General features: G+C 51.9%; 1 protein-coding gene across 3 annotated transcripts in view; it reads left to right on the plus strand.

Moving 5' to 3' along the window:
* The window catches only part of RASGEF1A (RasGEF domain family member 1A), a 743,923-nt gene that overhangs the window by 651,859 nt on the left and 70,060 nt on the right, over positions 1–22,004 (plus strand). The gene's annotated exons all lie outside the window — the stretch shown is intronic.

A 22,004-nucleotide genomic window follows, 5' to 3' on the forward strand; every position in this document is an offset into this window, starting at 1 on the left:
TTAGAGTATGTTCATATTGAGTCTTTTTCAGGAGCTTTTGGAGCTAAAACTGAGCAGAATCTCTTCAAAATCCTACTAAAAAAATCAAAACTCCTCAAAAACCTGGAGTTTGTGCTTCAAAAACTCAGAAAAAAAATCATTGTGAACACTCCCTTAAAGGAGTTGTCCACTACTTGGACAGCCCCTTCTCATTCCCCATGTTTGGCCACATTAAAATAAAAAAAATTATACCCACCTCCCATTCCAGTGGTGTCAGCACTCGCGTGAGGTTATGTCATGTGAGCGCCTGGCCTGCACCCAATCAGCCTGGCTTCAGTGACCTGGTTTTGGCTCCCACTCCAGAGAAAAAATACTGACTGAATACTGATAGTGGGGCCGTGGCATAAATCTTCTGTGGCGCCCCTGCAGGTTCAGTCGCCACAGAGGTACTGCATCTCACCCAGAGGTGTGGTATCTCACTCTCAGGTAAGGAAGGAGTACTGCCTGGGACCCCAACACCTGCATCCAACACTACACTACTCCAGACCAGCAGGAGGGGCAAGATGCATCGCTTCCCTGCTGAGCCCTGTCCCTGGCTGGAGTGGGGGGAACCAAGAGAGGGGGAACCATGTAGTGGGTGTGGGTGGAGGAAGTAAATCAGGGGAGCACTTGTTGGGAATAGTATAAAGAGCGAAGCCATCTTCGGAGTTGGAGTCAGTTCAGTCAGAGGAGGAAAGTGAGAGGAGCAGGAGCTCTGTAGGAGGAGGGCCTAGCCCGAGAGGCCCAAGACTGAAGAGAGAGAGGAGCAGGAGAAAAGCTCCAGGAATGTGGAAGGGACCCCAGGGGTACGGGTAGTGCTGGAGGCCACCCGTACGCCCGAATCTGCCAGGAGGTGGAGGGGTCAGGTCGCACAGAGGGGACCGATCCCTAAACTAGCTAGTTCTTTAAGCCTCAACTAGGAAACCAGAGGCTGCAGTATTTCAGGTACTGCTACCACAAGCTACATCTGTCTTACCAAGAAGGTGGCCATAGAGGACCCAGGGGACAGAGAAGACGTCGCCCGGCAAGGTCCGCGGTCACTAGATTGGGACACTAGGTGTGAGGTGTAGGGAGATGGCCAGAAGGAACACACAGAAGGGGGTCCTGTTATGTACTCCGGAGGTACCTGAGGGTTGGCTGAGCCCCAGCCCGGTGAGCGCAGCACGACGTGGGAAGTTTTGATCTGCAGTTGTAACCAGGAGCAAAGTAAGAACTGTGAGTAAATCCGGAAGACTGCACCCCACTGTCTCTGTCAATTACTACTGCTGTGCCATCACCCTCTGCACTACACAGCACCACGAGTGCTACTTCCATAACAGCAACATCTACACTGCCCTGGAGCTAAGCTCTGCCTGTGGAGAGCTGAACCAACTCTGCTGCATTCACACCAGCTCCAGAGGATCTGCCCCGCAGTGGCGGCTCCCTTTAGCCGCATACCACAGGTGGCGTCACGAACATTATATAAGAACTATAAATCCCCTGTAAATATTCCCCTTTGATTGACCGCCCTGGGTCACGGACCGGGTCACCGCCACTGTGACATCTCCCCTAGCAACGACCGGCCCGGCACCGAGTACCCCACGGCCCAGGGGGCGCGTCACTTCCACGCTAGCAAACTTGCAAACCACCACTGGATCAAGGCGACCTTGTCCAGCCAACAGCAGTCTCAGGACTACCAGTAACTACATCCCCATTTGTGCCTCTCCCAGCTTCCCACTAACCTGTACTCACTTCCCAGGATAATGCTTCTGCCACGCTTTCTGGATTTCTTTCTGGCTGATGTTCACTATGCTGTAATTACAGGCACTCTGGTGTACTAGGCCTCTACAGCCCCTTATATAGCTGAAGCCCCTCACTGTTCCACTAGTTACTAAACCTTTCTTTACCAAAACTCAAGTTCCCAGACCGACAACTCTACTAGATCATCCTTATATCACCATACTCTTCTTTTGGAAGAAGAAACCATAGGTACGTATTGCCTCTAGAGTAAATCTTTATTAACTATCACAAAAATGTAAATTTTTGAGATAGTTAATAAAGATTTACTCTAGAGGTAATAAGCTCCTCTTGGTTCCTTCTTGGTGGTATTCAGAATTTGGGTGTTGTCTCCAGTGACATTGTTTCGGACTATTCGTGCTCCTTATGTTAGTAGTCTTCTATAGGAAGGTCCAGCTATTATGGCCATGCTCTAATATACACTGACATAACAGCCAGATGAAAGAAGCAGCTCCTGGGAGCGAATCATCTGTCTAATCAGGGGCTCCCTACATCCCGCTAAGAGTCAATGCCCAGATAAACTGGATTATTAATGAAACGGTATCTGTAGGAAAAAGATCAAGTCAGAGAAGAATGCACGAGCTAAAGCAAGATAACGTCCCGCGGACACCAATCACCCTTCCTGCAGTGGACACTTGGTCTGAAAACCTGTGCTTTCCCATCCTAAACGGCAGCAAACATGTTTCCACTGAGCAAACACAAAGGCGCAGCTTCCTAGCGTGTCATTTCAGGATGTAATTGCAGAGCTGCCCAGCTCTGAGAGGTAAGAAATAAGCTGCTATGGTGGAGGAGCTCCAGCGCTGGCCATGGAGAGGGACATATATGGCAAAACTCCACTTCCCAGAAGCAGTTCCCATGGGAACTGAACATGAAGACATCACCAGTTGCTGCATATTAAAGTGCTCCTAGCATAGTGCTTTCACCCCTTATTTGCCAAGACTGTGCGGGAGAGAGCAGCTTCAGATACGATGTGTATGTGTCACAAGAATAGTGTGAAATGAAGGCATTACATTGAATGGCTAGATTTGTTTTTAAAACTAACAGATAGGTTATTTCTTTAAGACCAATAAACTTTACCCAGGAATTTATAGACAGCCCCATTATTCTGTACAATGTTTAGGCTATTTTTTGGGTAATCAATAAAAAATAGACAACGAGGTGGCGGAGGCTCAATAATAAATTAAACCAGTTGACTCACCCATGACAGAGGTGACAGACAGTCGCCCTGCAGTTGGTTGCAGGAGATCTCTACGTTTGGCATTACAGACATCTTCTTAGAGGCTGGCTGTCTCTGGGACCCAGTGGCTACCTCCCTTTGGCTAATTAGCTCCCTGGCCTCAGTGTATAAATACCTGGTGTGTCTGAGAGGGAGATGCCGGCGATATTCATTACTACTTGTGAGGATTTAGCAAGAGCAGTACTTCATCCTCTCTGGAGCTTGAGGCCGTGTGCGCATTTGGCTGGAGTCATCTAAAGCTAAGCAATCCCTCCCTGTTTGTCTACCCTTGTTGTCTATAGAGTTTAGTGGAGATCGACTAGTGCTCATCTCCTCCCTTACCTAGACTTCCGCCAGGGAAATTCAAGGTGAGGCACACGTGCGGCGATTGGTGAAGAGCCAATATAGGGACGGTAGTTGAGACAGGGTGACACTAGACCAGACTAGGAGGTCTCCACTCCCCCCTTTCCCTAGTGTCTGGGCTCCTTTTCCCTCTTCCCTCTGTGCTGCACTAAGTCTTTCCCACACCTGCGTGACATTATCGCCGAATGAGCACGTTTTGAAAAGGAAAAAGAAAATAAAAAACTGAAGTTTTGTTTGTTTTTATCTCTGTGTGTTTTTGGGCATGGACCTTTTTTTTTCCTTTCTCCCTTGGTATGGGTCCAGTTGCAGAGCTCGCAGAGCGGCTGCACAGGCTGTCTCTAGAGGTGAATGACCTACGCAGTGAGGTACAGGAGCAGCATCAGCGGCTACAGGTCGCCAATGTGGGGGTCTCTGCAGGTAGGCCTGCCTGTCCAGCCTGAACCCATAGTTGCCCTCGCGGACAGGTTTTCTGGAGGTAGGGACAAGTTTTTTTGTATTCAAGGGGCCTGCAAACTGTATTTTAAACTTCGTCCCTATTCCTCCAGGAAATGAGGAGCAACGGGTTGGTATTGTGATCTCTCTATTGCAGGGAGATCCTCAGTCATGGGCGTTTTCATTACCACAGGACTCGGTTGGTCTCCAGTCGTCTATGTAGGAGTTTATTCTGGGCTCTGGCCCTCATCTATGATGACCCTGACTGAGTTGCCTTGGCTGAGTCTAGGCTACGTCACCTTCAGCAGGGGAATCGGTCAGTGGAAACGTATAGTTCAGAATTCCGTAGATGGCAACGGATTCCAAATGGAATGACTCAGCACTTAGAAGTCAGTTTTGAGAGGGGCTTACTGAAAGGTTGAAAGATGCCTTGGCAGTATATGAAACCACTCAGTCCTTGGAGGCTGCCATGTCATTGGCCATACGTCTTTGTAGACACCTTCAGGATAGACAGATGAGACCATCTTCTCCAGGGTCTTCTTGTTGGGGTTGTATATCTCTGCCGAAGGAGCGGTCTGGGCTTGAGCCAGTACTGGGGGAGGTGGAGGAACCCATGCAGTTAGGGGGTGTCTCTACATCATACCTCTCCCCAGAGATTCGCAAGAAAAAAGGCGTATGTTTTTTTTGTGGGGAAAAGGGACATTTTGTTGGGAACCTTCCTTCAATTCGTAAACAAAAGGAGACTCGATTAACTCTAGTTAGTCTGGAGTTGGATAAACAATGGGTGCATTTGTGGCCAAACTGCAGTTCCCACTTTGTCCTGACAGCAGAGGTGGTGCTAGAGAGCAAAACCGAGAAAATTTCTGTGTTTGATGACAGTGGAGCCGGTGTCAGCATGGTTAATGCTGAGTTTATGAAAACTCATGATCTCGCTTGCTGTGCTTAAGCTGAACCTATTTCCATCTTTGCCATTGACTCGGCACCACTTGCACAGAAAGCATTTACTCAGATAGTACATAATGTAAAACTGAGGGTGGGGTCAGTTCATTGTGAAATAATCCCTTGCTATGTCCTGGACAATCTTCCCACACCAATTGTCTTGGGTATCCTTTGGCTTATTAAACATAATCCGTTGGATTGGCAAACCGGGGAGATTATTGAACGGGGAGATTACTGCCATGAGAACTGTTTAGAGATTTCTCTTGCTACTGTCTCTACGGAAATATTACCTGCTTTTCTGTCTGGTTTTGAGGACATTTTTTCTGAGAGGGGGTGTCAGGATTTGCCTCCTCATCGTCCTTATGACTGTCCTATTAACCTGACCCCTGGAGCTAAACTACCAGTCCAGACTGTATAATCTTTCTGGCTCTGAGAGACAAGTCATGAAGGATTTCATTGCGGAAAGTCTGGAGAAGGGACATATCAGACCCTCATCTTCGCCCGTGGCGGCAGGGTTCTTCTTTGTGAAGAAAAAAGATGGCGATCTACGTCCCTGTTTAGATTTCTGGCTAATTAAATCAAATTACTATCCGTGATCCATACCCTCTTCCTGATTCCTGATTTGTTCAGCCAGGTTGTGGGAGCTAAGGTATTCTCCAAGTTTGATTTAAGGGGAGCCTACAACCTAGTTAGAATCAGAGAAGGGGACGAATGGAAAACAGCGTTCAATACCCCGGAAGGACATTTCGAGAGTCTGGTTATGCCTTTTGCTTTGACCAATGCACCTGCGGTATTCCAGCATTTCATAAATGATATTTTCCATCATTTGTTGGGGAGGTTTGTGGTGGTCTATCTGGACGATATTTTGGTTTACTCACCTGATTTTGAGACTTATCGAGGGCATGTTAAGCAGGAGCTCCAGATATTAAGGGATAGCAAACTTTATGCCAAACTAGAAAAATGTGTTTTCACTGTTCAGGAGGTGCAGTTTTTGAGGTACTTGTTGTCATCTTTGGGTTTTCGGATGGATCCGGAGAAGATCCGTGCAGTCCTTGACTGGGAATGTCCCGAGAACCTGAAGGCTCTACAACGTTTTCTGGGCTTTACTTATTTTTACCGGAAATTCATCCAAAATTACTATGCTATAGTGAAACCCCTTACTGACATGACTAAGAAGGGGTCTGATTTTTCCAAAAGGTCAGATGCTTCCCTCCAGGCTTTTTCTTTCTTAAAGAATCTTTTTGCCACTGCACCTATACTCAGTCAATCCGATGTTTCATAACCCTTTATTGTGGAGGTTGATGTGTCGGATGTCGGGGATTGGGCTGTGTTGTCTCAGGGTTCGCCCCCTGGTAAATGGCGTCCATGTGCCTTCTTTTCTAAAAAATTGTCCTCGGCTGAGAGAAATTATGACGTGGGTAATAGGGTACTTATGGCAATCAAATTAGCGTTCGAGGAATGGCGACATTGGTTGGAGGGGGCTGTCCATCCTATTAGTGTTATTACTGACCATAAGAACCTGTCATATCTCCAGTCAGCTACACGTCTCTAGACAAGCCAGATGGTCCCTGTTTTTTACTAGGTTCAATTTTGTTGTCACTTTTCGTCCAGGGGTCAAAAATGTGAAGGCTGATGCTTTGTCCCGGAGCTTCCCTGGTGGTGGTGACCATGAGAACCCTGCCCCGATATTACAGAAAGGGGTAGTCACTTGGGCACTTTATCCTGACCTGGAGGGTGAGGTGTTGAGGCACAGGGGGATGCCACTGCGTCCTGCTCTTCAGGAAAGTTATTTGTACCATCTAATTTGCGCCGCAAAGTTATTAAGGAACATCATAACTCTGTGCTTGCTGGGCATCCAGGTGGTAAGGCAACTGCAGACCTCCTCTCTCGTCGTTTTTGGTGGCCGGGGTTGCATTGGGATGTAATTGAACACGTAGCTGCTTGTAGTATTTGCGCGCGTTCTAAGGTTTTGAATACACGTCCGTCTGGTACTCTTCTTCCGCTACCTATCCCTGGTAGGCCATGGACACACTTGTCCATAAATTTTATTACTGACCTACCAGTTTCTGCAGGCAAAACGGTGGTTTTGGTGGTAGTAGATAGGTTCTGTAAAATGGTTCATTTTGTTGCATTGCTTGTGACGCGCCCCTGGGCCTACTTAGTGTAGCGTTGCGCACGCGGGGACTACCCGGAGCCGGGCCTGTTGGGGGTAGTAGTTTCGTGGCGGTGACCCGGTCCGTGCCCAGGGAGTCAAACTGTGTGGCTGAGTATTAGCAGTAGATGTAGGACGACTACGCCACCCGTTGAATGCAGCTATGGAGCTGCCGCTGCAGGGCAGACCGCTGAGGCCGGTGGAAGGATGGTGCAGCGTGGATGGTATAACCCCCAACGGGAGGGGTATGGCCTCAGGGCAGCCGACGTGGATGATGGGGGTAGTAGGAACCACTCAGAGACGATGCGGTGTAGTTCAGGGTCTTTACTGGTGACAAAGATAGACCCTCCCGGAGTACTGGCTAGCGGTCGGGGCCTGGTCAGTCCTTGAGCAGATGGGATCCCCCTTGGCCAGGCGGAGCTGTAGGCCTCCCCAACTAATTGTACTCTTCTGGCTCCCTTGCTAGAGGCGGGTAAAGGTAGCCCACGTCCCTGAGTGTACCGTGTGGTGCTCACCCGTATGGCCGGTGACTCGGGGCCTTCTAGTGGCTTCCGCTCCACGACGGCGGTGCTGGTCCCACGCGTGTGACCGTGCCTTCGGGTTTCTTGGCCAGAGGACCTGAAATCCCCTGCCGGTCGGTTTCTGCTGCTGGGTCTGGGTTAATCCCCACAGCCTCGGACTCCGGGTCCGGTGGTAACTCTTCAATCAGGGCGAGCTCTTCAGCTGCCAGCCCCTGATTCCTTTTAGCACTGCTCCCACTGAGCTCCTGATCTTTCTTTCCTAAGCTGCTTCTCTTCTTCTCAACTCTACTCTACTCTTCTCACTAACCCTGCCTCAGCCCCAGCTTTATATAGGGGAAGTTCTTCCCCTCCCAGGACTGGGCAGGAGGTGTGGCATGCATAGGATTCCTGACCAAGAGACCTCCCACCTGCTCTCAGACATAATATCTCTATTACTGTGGAGACCAGACCCCTGGGGTGCCACATTCCCCCCTAGTGAAAGTTAGTACTCCGGGACTAAACATACTTTTGTAAACATAACAAGGTGCAAACAATAACATTCTAATAGAGACAACACATAAGGTGGTCACGGCGTGTCCGCAACCGGGTGTAACTTTTGAGGAAAACAAGGGTGTCCATTTCACCAACACAGGGAGACGTAACCAGGTAGGGGTCTGTCCTGCCCCGAGTCCTTAACAGTCTTTCAGTCCGTCCTGGGTTACGCTCCAACTATATACACAAAGGATTCCCGGTAAATCCACCAAAGACTCCTATAAATAACTAGAAACACATAATTATACACAAGCAACAATAAACAGGTAAACATTAATAAAATAGCTTGAACATTTTAGATCCTCCACCGTATGGGCAGCTGGCCTCTAGTGACCCTAGTGGACCTACGGAGCTGGTTGATTGGTCCTGAGCTACAGGGTATAGGGGCTGTCAAGGGTAAACTGGGCAGCCGTCTACGGACTCTTTGGCTCACTAGGGGTATGGCAGGCTCACTATAAGCAGAGGGTTGATTCTCCTGGTCTGCTTGTGTGGGGTCTTCTGCCTCCTGGACCGGCTGTTCTTTCAGTTCTACCTGCGTCTCCGTAGGCACTTGGGATGCTGGTTGGAGGAATGTGAGGACGGGTACCACAACAGCACCATTGACTTGAGTCCAAGACCGAGGGAAGTCTCCGAGCACAGTACTAACCATATCTTCCCTTTCCTCTACGGGTCGAGGGTCCTCTTGTTCCTCTTCAGGGTTCCGTAGCTGTTCGGGACACTTCTTTAGGTGATCCCGGGATACAATGGCTGTGGTTTACCCTCCGTCTTTACTGATTGTACAGATCTTCGGGTTGTCGTGGCTTGAGGGCAGTACGGTGTACGGGTCCTTCTCCCATTGGTCGTCCAACTTGTGGAGCCGCCTTTTCCTCTTCAAGACCTGCTCTCCGGGCACCAGGGGAACAGCGGGAGCATACTGGTTGTAAGTTTTCTCTTGTCTTTCCCTAGCTTGACAGAGACTACGCTCCACGCTCTCCTGTACTTTTCGGTATTGCTGCTGCCTCTCTGTGTCCCAGTTGGCTTCTGGTGAAGTGTCCTCGGGTGTCAGGACTCCCATCTCCAGATCAACAGGAAGCTTACCAGGTCTTGCCCTCATTAGGTAAGCCGGGGTACAGTTGGTGGAACCTACAGGGATGTGGTTGTATAGGTCCACCAGGTCGGGCAGCTTCTCAGGCCACAGACTGCGTTCCTCCAGGGGCAATGTTTTCAGGAGATCTATCACCACCTGGTTCATTTTCTCACAAAGTCCATTAGTTTGCGGGTGATAGGGTGTTGTTCTTATCTTCCGGCATCCATACAGGGTGCAGAACTCCTGGAAGACCTCCGCTTCAAAGGCAGGCCCCTGGTCCGTCAGCACCTGCTCCGGGTATCCATGCGGACGGCAGAAGTGCTGCTGGAAGGCTCTAGCTGCTGTGTGAGCCGTTAAGTCCTTGACGGGGACGACAACCAAGAACCGGGAGTAGTGATCCACGATGGTTAACGCGTAGACGTAGCCACTTCTGCTTGGGGTCAGCTTTACATGATCCAAGGCTACCAGTTCCAACGGCTGTCTGGTGATGATGGACCGCAGGGGAGTCTTCTGGCTGGCACGGTCCCTCCTTCTTAAGTTGCATGGGCCACAGTCTCTGCACCACCTCTCGATGGTTCCTCTCATGCCTACCCAATGGAACCGCCCGCGCAGCAGAAACTCCAGCTTCTTCCATCCGAAATGCCCAGCTCCGTCGTGGTATGCCTCCATCACCATAGCTGCGTCTCTTCTTGGCACCACTACTTGCCAGATTAGTTCATGCGTCCGGGAGTTAACCATTCTGCGGCACAACTTTCCCTTATAAAGGAACAGTCGACTCTTCTCAGCCCACAGTTGCTTGGCTTCCTCCGGAGCGTCTGGGTCAAGGCGTGCATCTGGCCGAGTCAGCATCTCCTTTACCAGACGGACGGCAGGGTCACTGTCTTGCGTCTCCACCCAGTTGTAATGAGGTAAGGGGTTGAACGTAGCGGTTTGCTTACTTCTTACACGGTGGGAATACTGGATAGTCCCATGACGGTGGAACGCGGGGAGCTCAACTTCTTCCAGTTCCTCTGAATCTTCCCCTACGTCCGGTAGGTTTGGCATCCTGGACAGGGCGTCTGCGTTGGTATTGGAGCGTCCTGCCCGGTATTTGATTGTAAACTCATAGTTGGACAAGCGGGCCATCCATCTCTGCTCTAGGGCACCGAGTCTTGCAGTGTCCAGGTGTGTCAACGGGTTGTTATCCGTGTACACGGTGAACCGGGAAGAAGCGAGGTAGTGCTTAAAGCGTTCGGTGACTGCCCACACCACTGCCAGGAACTCTAGCTTAAATGAGCTGTAATTCTCAGGGTTTCTTTCGGTGGGTCGCAGTTTTCGGCTGGCGTAAGCAATTACCCGTTCTTTCCCCTGCTGGATCTGGGATAGTACAGCTCCTAGCCCGATGTTACTGGCGTCGGTGTAGAGAATAAAGGGCTGGCTGTAATCCGGGTACGCCAGGATTTCATCCCCCGTGAGGGCCATCTTCAGCTGGCGGAAGGACTCTTCTTCCAACTTCTCCCATCTGAAGGGCGGCTTCTGGTTCTTGGCCTTCCTGGACTGGCCTATCAGGAGGTCCTGCATAGGAGCTGCCTTTTTGGTGAAACCGGGAATGAACCTTCGGTAGTAGCCTACCAACCCGAGGAACTGCCTCACTTCCTTTACGCTGGAGGGGCTTGGCCATTCCTTAATTGCGGTGATCTTATCAGGGTCGGGAGCCACTCCGTCAGCACTCACCACGTGTCCCAGGTACTGCACCTTTGGTTTCAGGAGGTGACACTTGGAGGGTTTCACCTTTAGGCCGTAGTTTGCCAGGGCTTCGAACACTTCTGCCAGGTGTTTCAGGTGGTCCTCGTAGGTCTTGGAGTAGACGATGACATCGTCCAGGTATAATAGGACCGTCTCGAAGTTTCGGTGTCCCAGACAGCATTCCATCAACCGTTGGAAGGTTCCTGGTGCGTTGCAGAGTCCGAACGGCATGCAGGTAAACTCGCTAAGTCCCATCGGGGTGGTGAATGCGGTCTTCTCCCGATCCGCCTCTGCTACAGGAACCTGCCAGTACCCGCTAGTGAGATCCAAGGTGGAGAAGAAGTTAGCAGATTTTAAAGCAGCCAAAGACTCCTCTATTCTTGGTAAGGGGTACGCATCTTTGTGTGTGATACGGTTAATTTTCCGGTAATCTACACACATTCTCATGGTGTTGTCCTTCTTTTTGACCAAGACTAGTGGAGCTGCCCAGGGGCTACAGCTATCCCTGATTACCCCAGCCTCCTTCATGTCTCTAAGCATCCCCTTGGCGTGTTGGTAGTGTGCAGGGGGTACGGGCCGATACCTCTCTTTTATGGGAGGATGGTCTCCCGTGGGGATGTGGTGTTCTACCCCCTTGACTCGCCCGAAGTCTAACGGGTGTTTACTAAACACTCTCTCGTACTCTTGAACCACCCGGTAGACTCCCTGTTTCTGGTGGGAGGGAGTGGAGTCAGTACCCAAATGTAGTTGCTGACACCAATCCTCCATTATTTTCTCAGAGCCGTTACCTTCCTCTGGATGAGATGGAGGCAAGGGTTCCACAGACTGTATAGAATTTTGGTTGATAGTATATAATTTGGCTAGCGTAGCATACCGGGGCAGGTATACTTCCTTTTTCCCAATATTTATTATGCGAACGGGTACCCTCCCATGGCGTACGTCAACTACCCCCCGGGCTGTCAAAATGGTGGGCCTACTGTCTGAGTAGACTGGCTCTACCATGGCCTGGTAATCTCTACCTCTCAGACCAATAGCTGCCCGGCACCAAATCATCATTTCACTTTTCGGGGGTATGGCAATAGGGAAAGGGTCACACATTCTTACGCTACCAATCTCACCGCCGGAGAGTTCCACTTGTTGCCGTCGCATCAGTGCCCGGATCTCTTTCTGGAGCACTCGCTGCTGGCCGGAGCTGGCGTTCTTGGCAACCTGCTGTAAAATGAAAATCACCTCTGCAAGACAATTTTCAATCACATTAGTTCCTAGAGTTATCTTTGGGTGACTCTCGCGCTTGTCAATGTCCACAATGATCAGTCCCTGTGCTGCCAGTTCGACTCTACCGATTTTAATGGTCATCTCTTTAAATCCGATCTGCGGCACGGGTTGACCATTGCTGGCAATGATACTCAAGTCGTCGTCAGGGTAGCGGGTTATATCCGAGTCATTCCAGTACTGCTTGAAGAGCACGTACGGGATGGTGGTGACCTGTGACCCGGTGTCCAGTAGGGCACTCATAGGAATGCCATCCAGTACGACAGGCAAGACTGGACGTCCTCCCACATATTTGTCGCGCCAGTTCGATGGGCCTGGTGATCTTTTTCCTGGGGGTTGGCCCTCTACCCCAGGTTGTGCCAGTTTAAAGGACAGTACCTTGCCATATGTCCGGGTTGATTGCAGCGGCGGCAGATGGGTTGTCCGTCCTCGTTGTATCGGTCGCTGGGTCTTCCTCTGGCCGGTGGGGTCCTCCTTGGTCGACGCCACGGGATGTCCTCCGGTCCGGATGCCAGCTGGATCTTCCCTGGAGTGGAAACCTGTAAAGACTGCACAGTTCGGGTTAGCGCAGCAACGCTTTTAGCTAGCTCTTGGACCTGATGGTGCAGGTCTGGAGCCGGGTCATTGTTCAAAGCCTGCGCGTCAGCTCCCACAGGCCCTGCCGACAAGGGCGCCGCCTCCTGGTGGTAAGCGGTAGTAGGGCGCCTGTGGGTCACAACGCCACCCAGTGCCGGTTCTCGGAGCACCCGGATGGCTCTGTCCTTGAACTGTGCAAAGTCCAGATGAGGATCCTGTAAGGCCATTGCCCGCAACTGGGTTCGGTGGGCATTGCAATATAGTCCCTCTATAAATTGTTCGGTCAACAGCCTGTCCTCGTTTCCCACGCCGTCAGGGTCGGTCTGCTTAATGGCTCTCAGGGCCTCTTGTAGGTTTAGTGCATAGTCCCTTATACTCTCATGTGCTCGCTGCTTGCACCCATAGAATCTAAGCTTAATCTCGGCTGAGGTGCGGGTATCAAAGGTGTCCCTCAGCCGGGTTAGTATCCCTGCGACAGTCCTCCTCCCAGGTGGCCAGGACTTTACCTCCCTTTGGGCTGCCCCGGTTAGTTGGGCCACCAGGATGCTCACTTTTTGCTCCTCTGTGAGGGGGTACATCTGGAAGAGGCTATCCAGCTTTTCTTTAAAGTCATTCAGGGTATGTGACTCCCCTGAGTACTGGGGTAGCCAGGCTGCTCCCGGGATATAGGGCATGGTGAAAGGCATGACTGCAGCAGCGGTGGCGCTGGCGGGGGTTGAGGCAGTGAAGCTCTCCTCCGTATCCGACATCTTTCTCCCCCCTAGTGGACCGTGGCCTACCTTGCGATGATCCTCTTCCGTAGGCCGCGGCTCCGCAGTGGATCGTCAGGGTTGAGGACCTTCCGTCGCGCTCCTGTGACGTCGGCGTCTGCTGGGCTCCTTCCAGGACCTTACGCAACGTCCGGACGTGAGGCGGGGCTTCAATTCTCGCGCGCTTTCGGAGTCCACGCCCCTCTTCTTCCTGCGCGGCGTCTTCAAGATGGCGTCCAACGGCGGGAAAACTTCGCGGATGGCGGGAAGAAGGTAGAAGATGGCGCCGGATGGCGGGAAAACTTTGCGGATGGCGGGAAGAAGGTAGAAGATGGCGCCGGATGGCGGGAAACCTCCACGGATGGCGGGAATCTTCACCACTGGTAAGTTTGAACAGTCTTTTTCAGGCACGCAGTACCCGGTGGTTGCGGGCACGAAATCCTGCCGACTACGCCAAAAGTTGACGCGCCCCTGGGCCTACTTAGTGTAGCGTTGCGCACGCGGGGACTACCCGGAGCCGGGCCTGTTGGGGGTAGTAGTTTCGTGGCGGTGACCCGGTCCGTGCCCAGGGAGTCAAACTGTGTGGCTGAGTATTAGCAGTAGATGTAGGACGACTACGCCACCCGTTGAATGCAGCTATGGAGCTGCCGCTGCAGGGCAGACCGCTGAGGCCGGTGGAAGGATGGTGCAGCGTGGATGGTATAACCCCCAACGGGAGGGGTATGGCCTCAGGGCAGCCGACGTGGATGATGGGGGTAGTAGGAACCACTCAGAGACGATGCGGTGTAGTTCAGGGTCTTTACTGGTGACAAAGATAGACCCTCCCGGAGTACTGGCTAGCGGTCGGGGCCTGGTCAGTCCTTGAGCAGATGGGATCCCCCTTGGCCAGGCGGAGCTGTAGGCCTCCCCAACTAATTGTACTCTTCTGGCTCCCTTGCTAGAGGCGGGTAAAGGTAGCCCACGTCCCTGAGTGTACCGTGTGGTGCTCACCCGTATGGCCGGTGACTCGGGGCCTTCTAGTGGCTTCCGCTCCACGACGGCGGTGCTGGTCCCACGCGTGTGACCGTGCCTTCGGGTTTCTTGGCCAGAGGACCTGAAATCCCCTGCCGGTCGGTTTCTGCTGCTGGGTCTGGGTTAATCCCCACAGCCTCGGACTCCGGGTCCGGTGGTAACTCTTCAATCAGGGCGAGCTCTTCAGCTGCCAGCCCCTGATTCCTTTTAGCACTGCTCCCACTGAGCTCCTGATCTTTCTTTCCTAAGCTGCTTCTCTTCTTCTCAACTCTACTCTACTCTTCTCACTAACCCTGCCTCAGCCCCAGCTTTATATAGCGGAAGTTCTTCCCCTCCCAGGACTGGGCAGGAGGTGTGGCATGCATAGGATTCCTGACCAAGAGACCTCCCACCTGCTCTCAGACATAATATCTCTATTACTGTGGAGACCAGACCCCTGGGGTGCCACACTTGCACTTCCAAATGCCAAGACACTTGCTCAGATGTTCATAAATGAGATTGTGAAGCTTCACGGGATTCCCTCCGATGTGGTGTCAGATCGGGGGACCCAGTTTGTTTCCAAGTTCTGGAAGGTATTCTGTTCTCAACTGGGGGTGCAGCTGTCCTTTTCCTCTGCCTTCCACCCTCAGTTGAATGGACAGACCGAGCGTGTCAATCAGAATTTGGAGACCTACCTCAGGTGTTACATTTCCGAAAATCAGGAGGATTGGGAATCCTACCTACCGCTGTCAGAATTTGCCATTAATAATCATCGTCAAGAATCCACTGTCAGGTCACCATTCTTCGGTGCATACAGTTATCACCCACAATTTGGTACCTTTAGTGGGGGGAGGAGCTTCAGGAGTTTCTGAGGAGGAACGGTTTTCTTCGTCCCTTTCCTGGGAGACAGGTATAAACAGATAGCTGACAGAAAACGCTTGCCAGGTCCGGACCTGAATGTGAATGACTTTGTGTGGTTGTCTACCATGAATATAAGATTGAAAGTTCCTTCTTGGAAGCTGGGACCTAGGTTTAATGGTCCCTATAAAATAACCGCCGCCATTAACCCAGCAGCATTTAGTCTAGAATTTCCTCAGGTCCTTAAAGTCCACACCGTCTTCCATAGGTCCTTGCTTAAAAAATATGTGGAACCTCTTGAGCCCTCGCCTCTACCACCGCCCCCAGTAATGGTTGATGGTAATCTGGAGTTCCAGATTTTGAGAATTGTAGATTCTCGTCTCTAACGTCGTTCTCTACAATACTTGGTGCACTGGAAAGGCTATGGTCCAGAGGAGAGGATGTGGGTTTCAGCATCAGAGGTGAACACTCCCAGATTGGTTTTCTCATTTCACACCTCTTTTCTTGAGAAACCCGGTTCTGAGTGTCCGGAGGCCACTCGGAGAGAGGGGGAGGGGTACTGTCAGGGGTGTGTCAGAGGTGACAGACAGTCGCCCTGCAGTTGGTTGGTGGAGATCTCTACGTTTTGCTTAACAGACATCTTCTTAGAGGCTGGCTGTCTCTAGGACCCAGCGGCTACCTCCCTCTGGCTAATTAGCTCCCTGGCCTGAGTGTATAAATATGTGGTGTGTCTGAGAGGGAGGTGCCGGCGATATTCATTACTACTTGTGATGCTTTAGCAAGAGCAGTACTTCGTCCTCTCTGGAGCTTGAGGCCGTGTGCGTGTAATAGTGGGGAAGGGCGTAGCCTTCCCTTGGCACTGAGATAGTTAAAGGAAGTGTTCCTGAAGTCAGACCTCTCTGAACTGTTGGTAGACCAAGCTAAGGGGTTAGCTTTAGTGGTCCAGTCAGTAGAGTAGAGGGGGAACTTAGTGCCCTGATCAAGCCTTGAGTGATATAGAGCTTGTTCCTGGCATAATTTCTTGTGAGCTGCAGTACCTGTAAACAGCCACAAGATGCCACTGTCCTGGGTGCAGATGTCAGGTTGAGTCTGCTAGCAGTGTTACAGACAGTGATGAGTTAATGCAGTGTGATAATAGCTCACTGAGGGTGGGCACATTAGGAAAATCTTGTTTAGTTTCCAGAATCAGGAAGGGATTCTTCAGTTAGAGATAGGACAGTGACCATTACTGGCAGCCTCAATATATGTGGCTGCAAGGGTAGACGGGAGCTCCATACCCTCAGACAGTGGGATCAATAGTGCAAAAGTCTCCCTACGCAAGAGCAAGAGTCCAGTTAGCCGGCTGGAGAAACTCAAAGGAAGTGTTGAGGACCCGGGGCACTTCTAGTATGCAGGAAGCAGAAGAAGATAAATAGGACTCCAGGCTAAGACGTGGGGGAGAGATTGGATCCAGATCACTGTTAGTATTACAGAAGAGTCTCTTGGGCTAGAGATAGAGTCACAGACATGCTTCACTCAAAGAGGGAACCAGGGCTGAAGATGTTGCCAGCGCCTGTGAGAGAGATGATAACCTGTCTGACCTTATCCATTATATCTGCCTGTAAATATTGTATATATTCCTCTTCCCCAAGTAAAGTTCAAGTTCTGGTTAAGAACCTTGTGTCCTCTGAATTTATTGCTGCCCTGGTCCCAGAAGAGAAATGCCTGGAGACAGCCGCGATCCGATTGCTTGAAGTAAGTGAAGAGCACCACATACACAGCCACACTTCAGAGGGAGGACACGTATTGGCTGTAGGGTGCCAGAGCGAGAGGGGGCTAAAGCTCGCCCACGACTACCTCGCTGGGGCACCTTACATTTGGAGTAGTCGGCAGGATGCGAGCTCCTCGCGTGAAGAAAGCGGGGAAGAGCCGACGCAGAACACTGAGGAGAAAGTGTTGGAAGGCATGCGGCCCAAGATGGCGGCCCGAAGCATGGATTCCAAGATGGTGACAATGGCGGTAAAGTCTGGGAGAAGAACCGCCTATCGTGGGAGTGGACGGCGCCGGAGAGCGCGAAAAGATGTCCAGCCCCTACGAGTTCTGGCCCAAAGAAGGATGGGCCCAGCAGTGAAGATGCTTCCCAGGATGGGAAGTTCAGTGAGGAAGAGGGCGCGGCGTAAAGTGAAGTCCGGCCCCGTGAGTATCAGCGCACACAGAGAAGGGGCGCGGCTGAAGGCGGAGCTGCCGAGAGTGACGAGTGATGCGGCGGTCGCGTCAGAAAGCAGGCCCAGGAAGAAGAGGAATTGGACGTGCAGGACGCGCGTCACTGGTAAGCGACCAGCGCCATTTTCTGTCCAGCGCGCGAGAGGAAGGAGATGAGGCGGTGGATGCTCTGAGAGAATGGCGATCGGAGGATCGGATGACCTGTCCGGAATGAACGCCGAGGAGGAGATCTTGGAGCTGAGTACCCCAGGGGCCGCAATCGAGAGTCGCTCACCCGCGGATGCTGCCCGTGAGTCCTTGCCCCCAGTGGCTGTCCAGTGGTCCACTAGGCCCGATCCGGAGCTGGGCCTGCTTGTCCATGAGTTCCGTATGTGGTGCTGGAGCCGGATGCCGGAAGACCCGTCCCCCTCGGCCGAGGGTTGAGAACATTCCGGTGGGGCCGGAGCACCAGCTGCAGCGGGGCTTGACGGAGGTGAGCAGCCTATACCCCAGCGGCCGGTTACGCCTGCGGCGCCTGCCGCGACAGCTTCCATGGCGACAGGGGCCCCTAGGCCTGAGAGGAGTGGTGTGGAGGCCATCAACACCCCCTCGACGAAGCGTTACGCCGAGCTCGGGAGTCTGAAGTGGACTACCCGCAACCCCCCGATGACGCCACGAGAGCAGCAGCGATGGACCGACACCTTCCTCAGAGGCTGGTTGGAAGGGTCCAACGCGGCGCGGAGAGAGTCGGTGGTGGCGTCCCAGACTCGGGGGCGAGTCCTTGAGTTCCACATCCGTGAGGGGTATGGATTCCTGGAGGAAGAGTGGACCGGGCACGAGGTGTTCGTTACTCGCGAGGTAATTAAGCGAGATTATCTGCCTGATCGCCTTAACAATCTGCGTGTGGGGGACATAGTGCACTTTGTTAAGTGCGAGTGTTCCGGAGGGTGGTACGCGGCTGCGCTCACCCGACCGTATGAATGGAAAGATGTCCTGGAAAAGGACGAAGAGTTCTTCAGAAGGAGGGCCAAGAGGGAGGCTAAGCAGCGCTGGGCTAAGGAAGCCCCTAAAGGCTTTCTGCCCCCACCTAAGGCCAGTGCTCCGCCAGCAGAGGAGCCTAAGAGGCGGCAGTGGGGGAAGATTGTGAGCGAGGAAGAGGAAGATCTCGCAAGTGGCAAGGAAGCTGATTTCCCTAGTGAGGTGCCAGAGGAGGACTCGGTGCCACAATACCCAGGAGGGGCTGAGAGAGCTGTCGAGGAAATTCAAGCTGGCACCAGTAATGTCGTCCACAGCTTTACAGTGACCAGCTACGGCCCTACCCAGGTCGGCTGAGGCAGTGCTACATCCTCGGACGAGAATCCTGGGCCTACTAAGTACCCCAATCAGCCTTGGAGGTGGAAGAAGCCACCTTCCTCTGCAGCATGGGCCGCCTTCATGAAGGAACGGAAGGAGGCCCGGAAGAAGAGAGCTGGCTAAAAGGTCCGTTGATCTTTCACCTTTTCTTCTACTAGGACCCACCAGCTGTGGTCCTGGTTCTGGGACTGTTTCCCAATGGGGGCGGAGTGCCCCATGTTGAATTAAGTTGGAGAGAAAAATGGAGGACTGTTCGCCTACCTCCCAGGCCAGGAAGGCCTTAAGCAGCACTAAAGTTGTGTGCCCAGGAGAGCTGCCCTTTTTGTTTTTACTTTTTATTTTTATTTTTGTTGCGCCTTTTTCTGCTGGAATTTAAAACACTGAGGCACACCTTGAGGATGGATATCCTCAAAATCTAAGAGACTTGCAGCCTAGCGGGAAGAACCGGTGACCCCCGCTAGGGCCAAGAAGAAAGAGACTCACGGGGTGTTACCTGTGACTGTGTGCCTCAGAATGCAGCCCTTGAAGGAGACTGGGGGCTATTGAGGTGTTGGCCTGTCTTAAAAATATGGACATAGACACTGTGTTTCCAGGGTCCTTGCCAAGAAGGACCGGTACTCCTGAGAAAGTTTTGAAAAGTTGATAATGGACTGTCCTGAGCTGCTGTTCCGGGGCCCTTAACCGAGAAGGGCCGGTCTCCCATTCAAGTCGTATACTAAAATGTTTTAGTAAATTTAGTAATGTGATATAATGTCATAGCTGCTGATCTGTGTTGATTGTTTAGTGTGGTCGGGGATGACCAACATTAAAGTGTCGGGGAATGTAATAGTGGGGAAGGGCGTAGCCTTCCCTTGGCACTGAGATAGTTAAAGGAAGTGTTCCTGAAGTCAGACCTCTCTGAACTGTTGGTAGACCAAGCTAAGGGGTTAGCTTTAGTGGTCCAGTCAGTAGAGTAGAGGGGGAACTTAGTGCCCTGATCAAGCCTTGAGTGATATAGAGCTTGTTCCTGGCATAATTCCTTGTGGGCTGCAGTACCTGTAAACAGCCACAAGATGCCACTGTCCTGGGTGCAGATGTCAGGTTGAGTCTGCTAGCAGTGTTACAGACAGTGATGAGTTAATGCTGTGTGATGACAGCTCACTGAGGGTGGGCACATTAGGAAAATCTCTGTTTAGTTTCCAGAATCAGGAAGGGATTCTTCAGTTAGAGATAGGACAGTGACCATTACGGGCAGCCTGAATATATGTGGCGGCTAGGGTAGACGGGAGCTCCATACCCTCAGACAGTGGGATCAATAGTGCAAAAGTCTCCCTACGCAAGAGCAAGAGTCCTGTTAGCCGGCTGGAGAAACTCAAAGGAAGTGTTGAGGACCCGGGCACTTCTAGTCTGCAGGAAGCAGAAGAAGATAAATAGGACTCCAGGCTAAGACGTGGGGGAGAGATTGGATCCAGATCACTGTTAGTATTACAGAAGAGTCTCTTGGGCTAGAGATAGAGTCACAGAGATGCTTCACTCAAAGAGGGAACCAGGGCTGAAGATGTTGCCAGCGCCTGTGAGAGAGATGATAACCTGTCGGGCCTTATCCATTATATCTGCCTGTAAATATTGTATATATTCCTCTTCCCCAAGTAAAGTTCAAGTTCTGGTTAAGAACCTCGTGTTCTCTGAATTTATTGCTGCCCTGGTCCCAGAAGAGAAATGCCTGGAGACAGCCGCGATCGGATGGCTTGAAGTAAGTGAAGAGCACCACATACACAGCCATACTTCAGAGGGAGGACACGTATTGTCTGTAGGGTGCCAGAGCAAGAGGGGGCTACAGCTCGCTCACGACTACCTCGCTGGGGCACCTTACATGCGCATTTGGCTGGAGTCGTCTAAAGCTAAGCAATCCCTCCCTGTTTGTCTACCCTTGCTGTCTATACAGTTTAGTGTAGGTCGACTAGTGCTCATCTCCTCCCTTCCCTAGCCTTAACCTTCCACCAGGGAAAGTCAGGGCGAGGCACACGTGCGGCGATTGGTGAAGAGCCAATATAGGGACGGTAGTTGAGACAGGGTGACACTAGACCAGACTAGGAGGTCTCCACTCCCCCCTTTCTTAGTGTCTGGGCTCCCTTTCCCTCTTCCCTCTGTTTTGCACTAAGTCTTTCCCACACCTTGCGTGACACCTGTGGATACCAAACTAAAAATAAAAACAAATTAAACTGAAACTAGTAAAAAAATCTAATAGACAAGAGAATTGAGAAAATGTTACTAATGTACTGCTATTTAAGGGCATAAATTACATAATTTACAAGTGAACAGGTCTGCAGATTAATCAAGTTCAGATTAAGTTATGAAAAGTGAGCCGGTGTCTGATGCCTGCCGCCAGTGTCTGATGCCTGACGCCAGTGTCTGATGCCTGCCACCCATGGTTTGGTGCCATGAATCGACTGTCAAGTTCTCTTTAGACAATTTTGCAAATTCTCTGCTTTAAAAATGTCCTACCATTGTGTGTCTACAGCTCTTATGCAGATCTGTGCACGTCCATGGATATTTTATTGTATACACTGCCTGTATGTGACGCGCCCCCTGGGCCAGTGTTGTTAGGGATACCCGGAGCCGGATCAGATGGGGGTTGTAGTCTCCGAGTGGCTGTGACCCGGTCCGTGCCCAGGGTGTCAAGCTCAGTGTGTGGCAGTCCTTACTGATGTTACTAAAGTTCTTTATGTCGACTACGCCACCCGTTGAATTGCGGTCACTACGGCCGCCGCTGCAGCAGGGTCCGCTGAGGCTGATGGTGTTTGTGCAGCTTAGGTGGTATAACCCCCAACGGGAAGGGTATAGCCTCAGGGGGTCAGGTGCAGAGGATGGTGGTTGTGGAAGTGCAGGGAAGATGGTAATGAGAGTCAGAGTCGGGTTGTGCAGTTCAGGGTTCTTTACTTACTGCTGTTCTTGTACCGGTCACTCCGGCCTTGAGTGACCACCCGAGCCGTGCTGCGTCCACCAGGTCCTGGACTCGGCCAACCCCCAAGTAGTTCTGGAGCGTGGTTCTGAGCTCCCTTTCTGTCCTGTCCTCGTCTCTGGCCTTCCCCACCAGGGATCAACCTATGTCCGGCTCCCTCGGGCCTCTTGTGGGCGAACCCTTGCCTCTGGGTTCCCTGACCCTATGCGTGGTCTGCCTTCTGGGTGGATTTGGTGGGTGGCCGTGGCAGATGCTGCCCACGGCCTCCGGTCTCTGGCTGAGGTATGCTGTAGCCCCCACCAGTTTGGGATCCGGTACCCTGTTGCCAACTCTTCACCCTGTGAT

The sequence above is a fragment of the Phyllobates terribilis genome, unplaced genomic scaffold (assembly GCF_046119375.1).
Source record: "Phyllobates terribilis strain yellow unplaced genomic scaffold, ASM4611937v1 Scaffold_5__5_contigs__length_657084704, whole genome shotgun sequence".
Lineage (NCBI taxonomy): Eukaryota > Metazoa > Chordata > Amphibia > Anura > Dendrobatidae > Phyllobates > Phyllobates terribilis.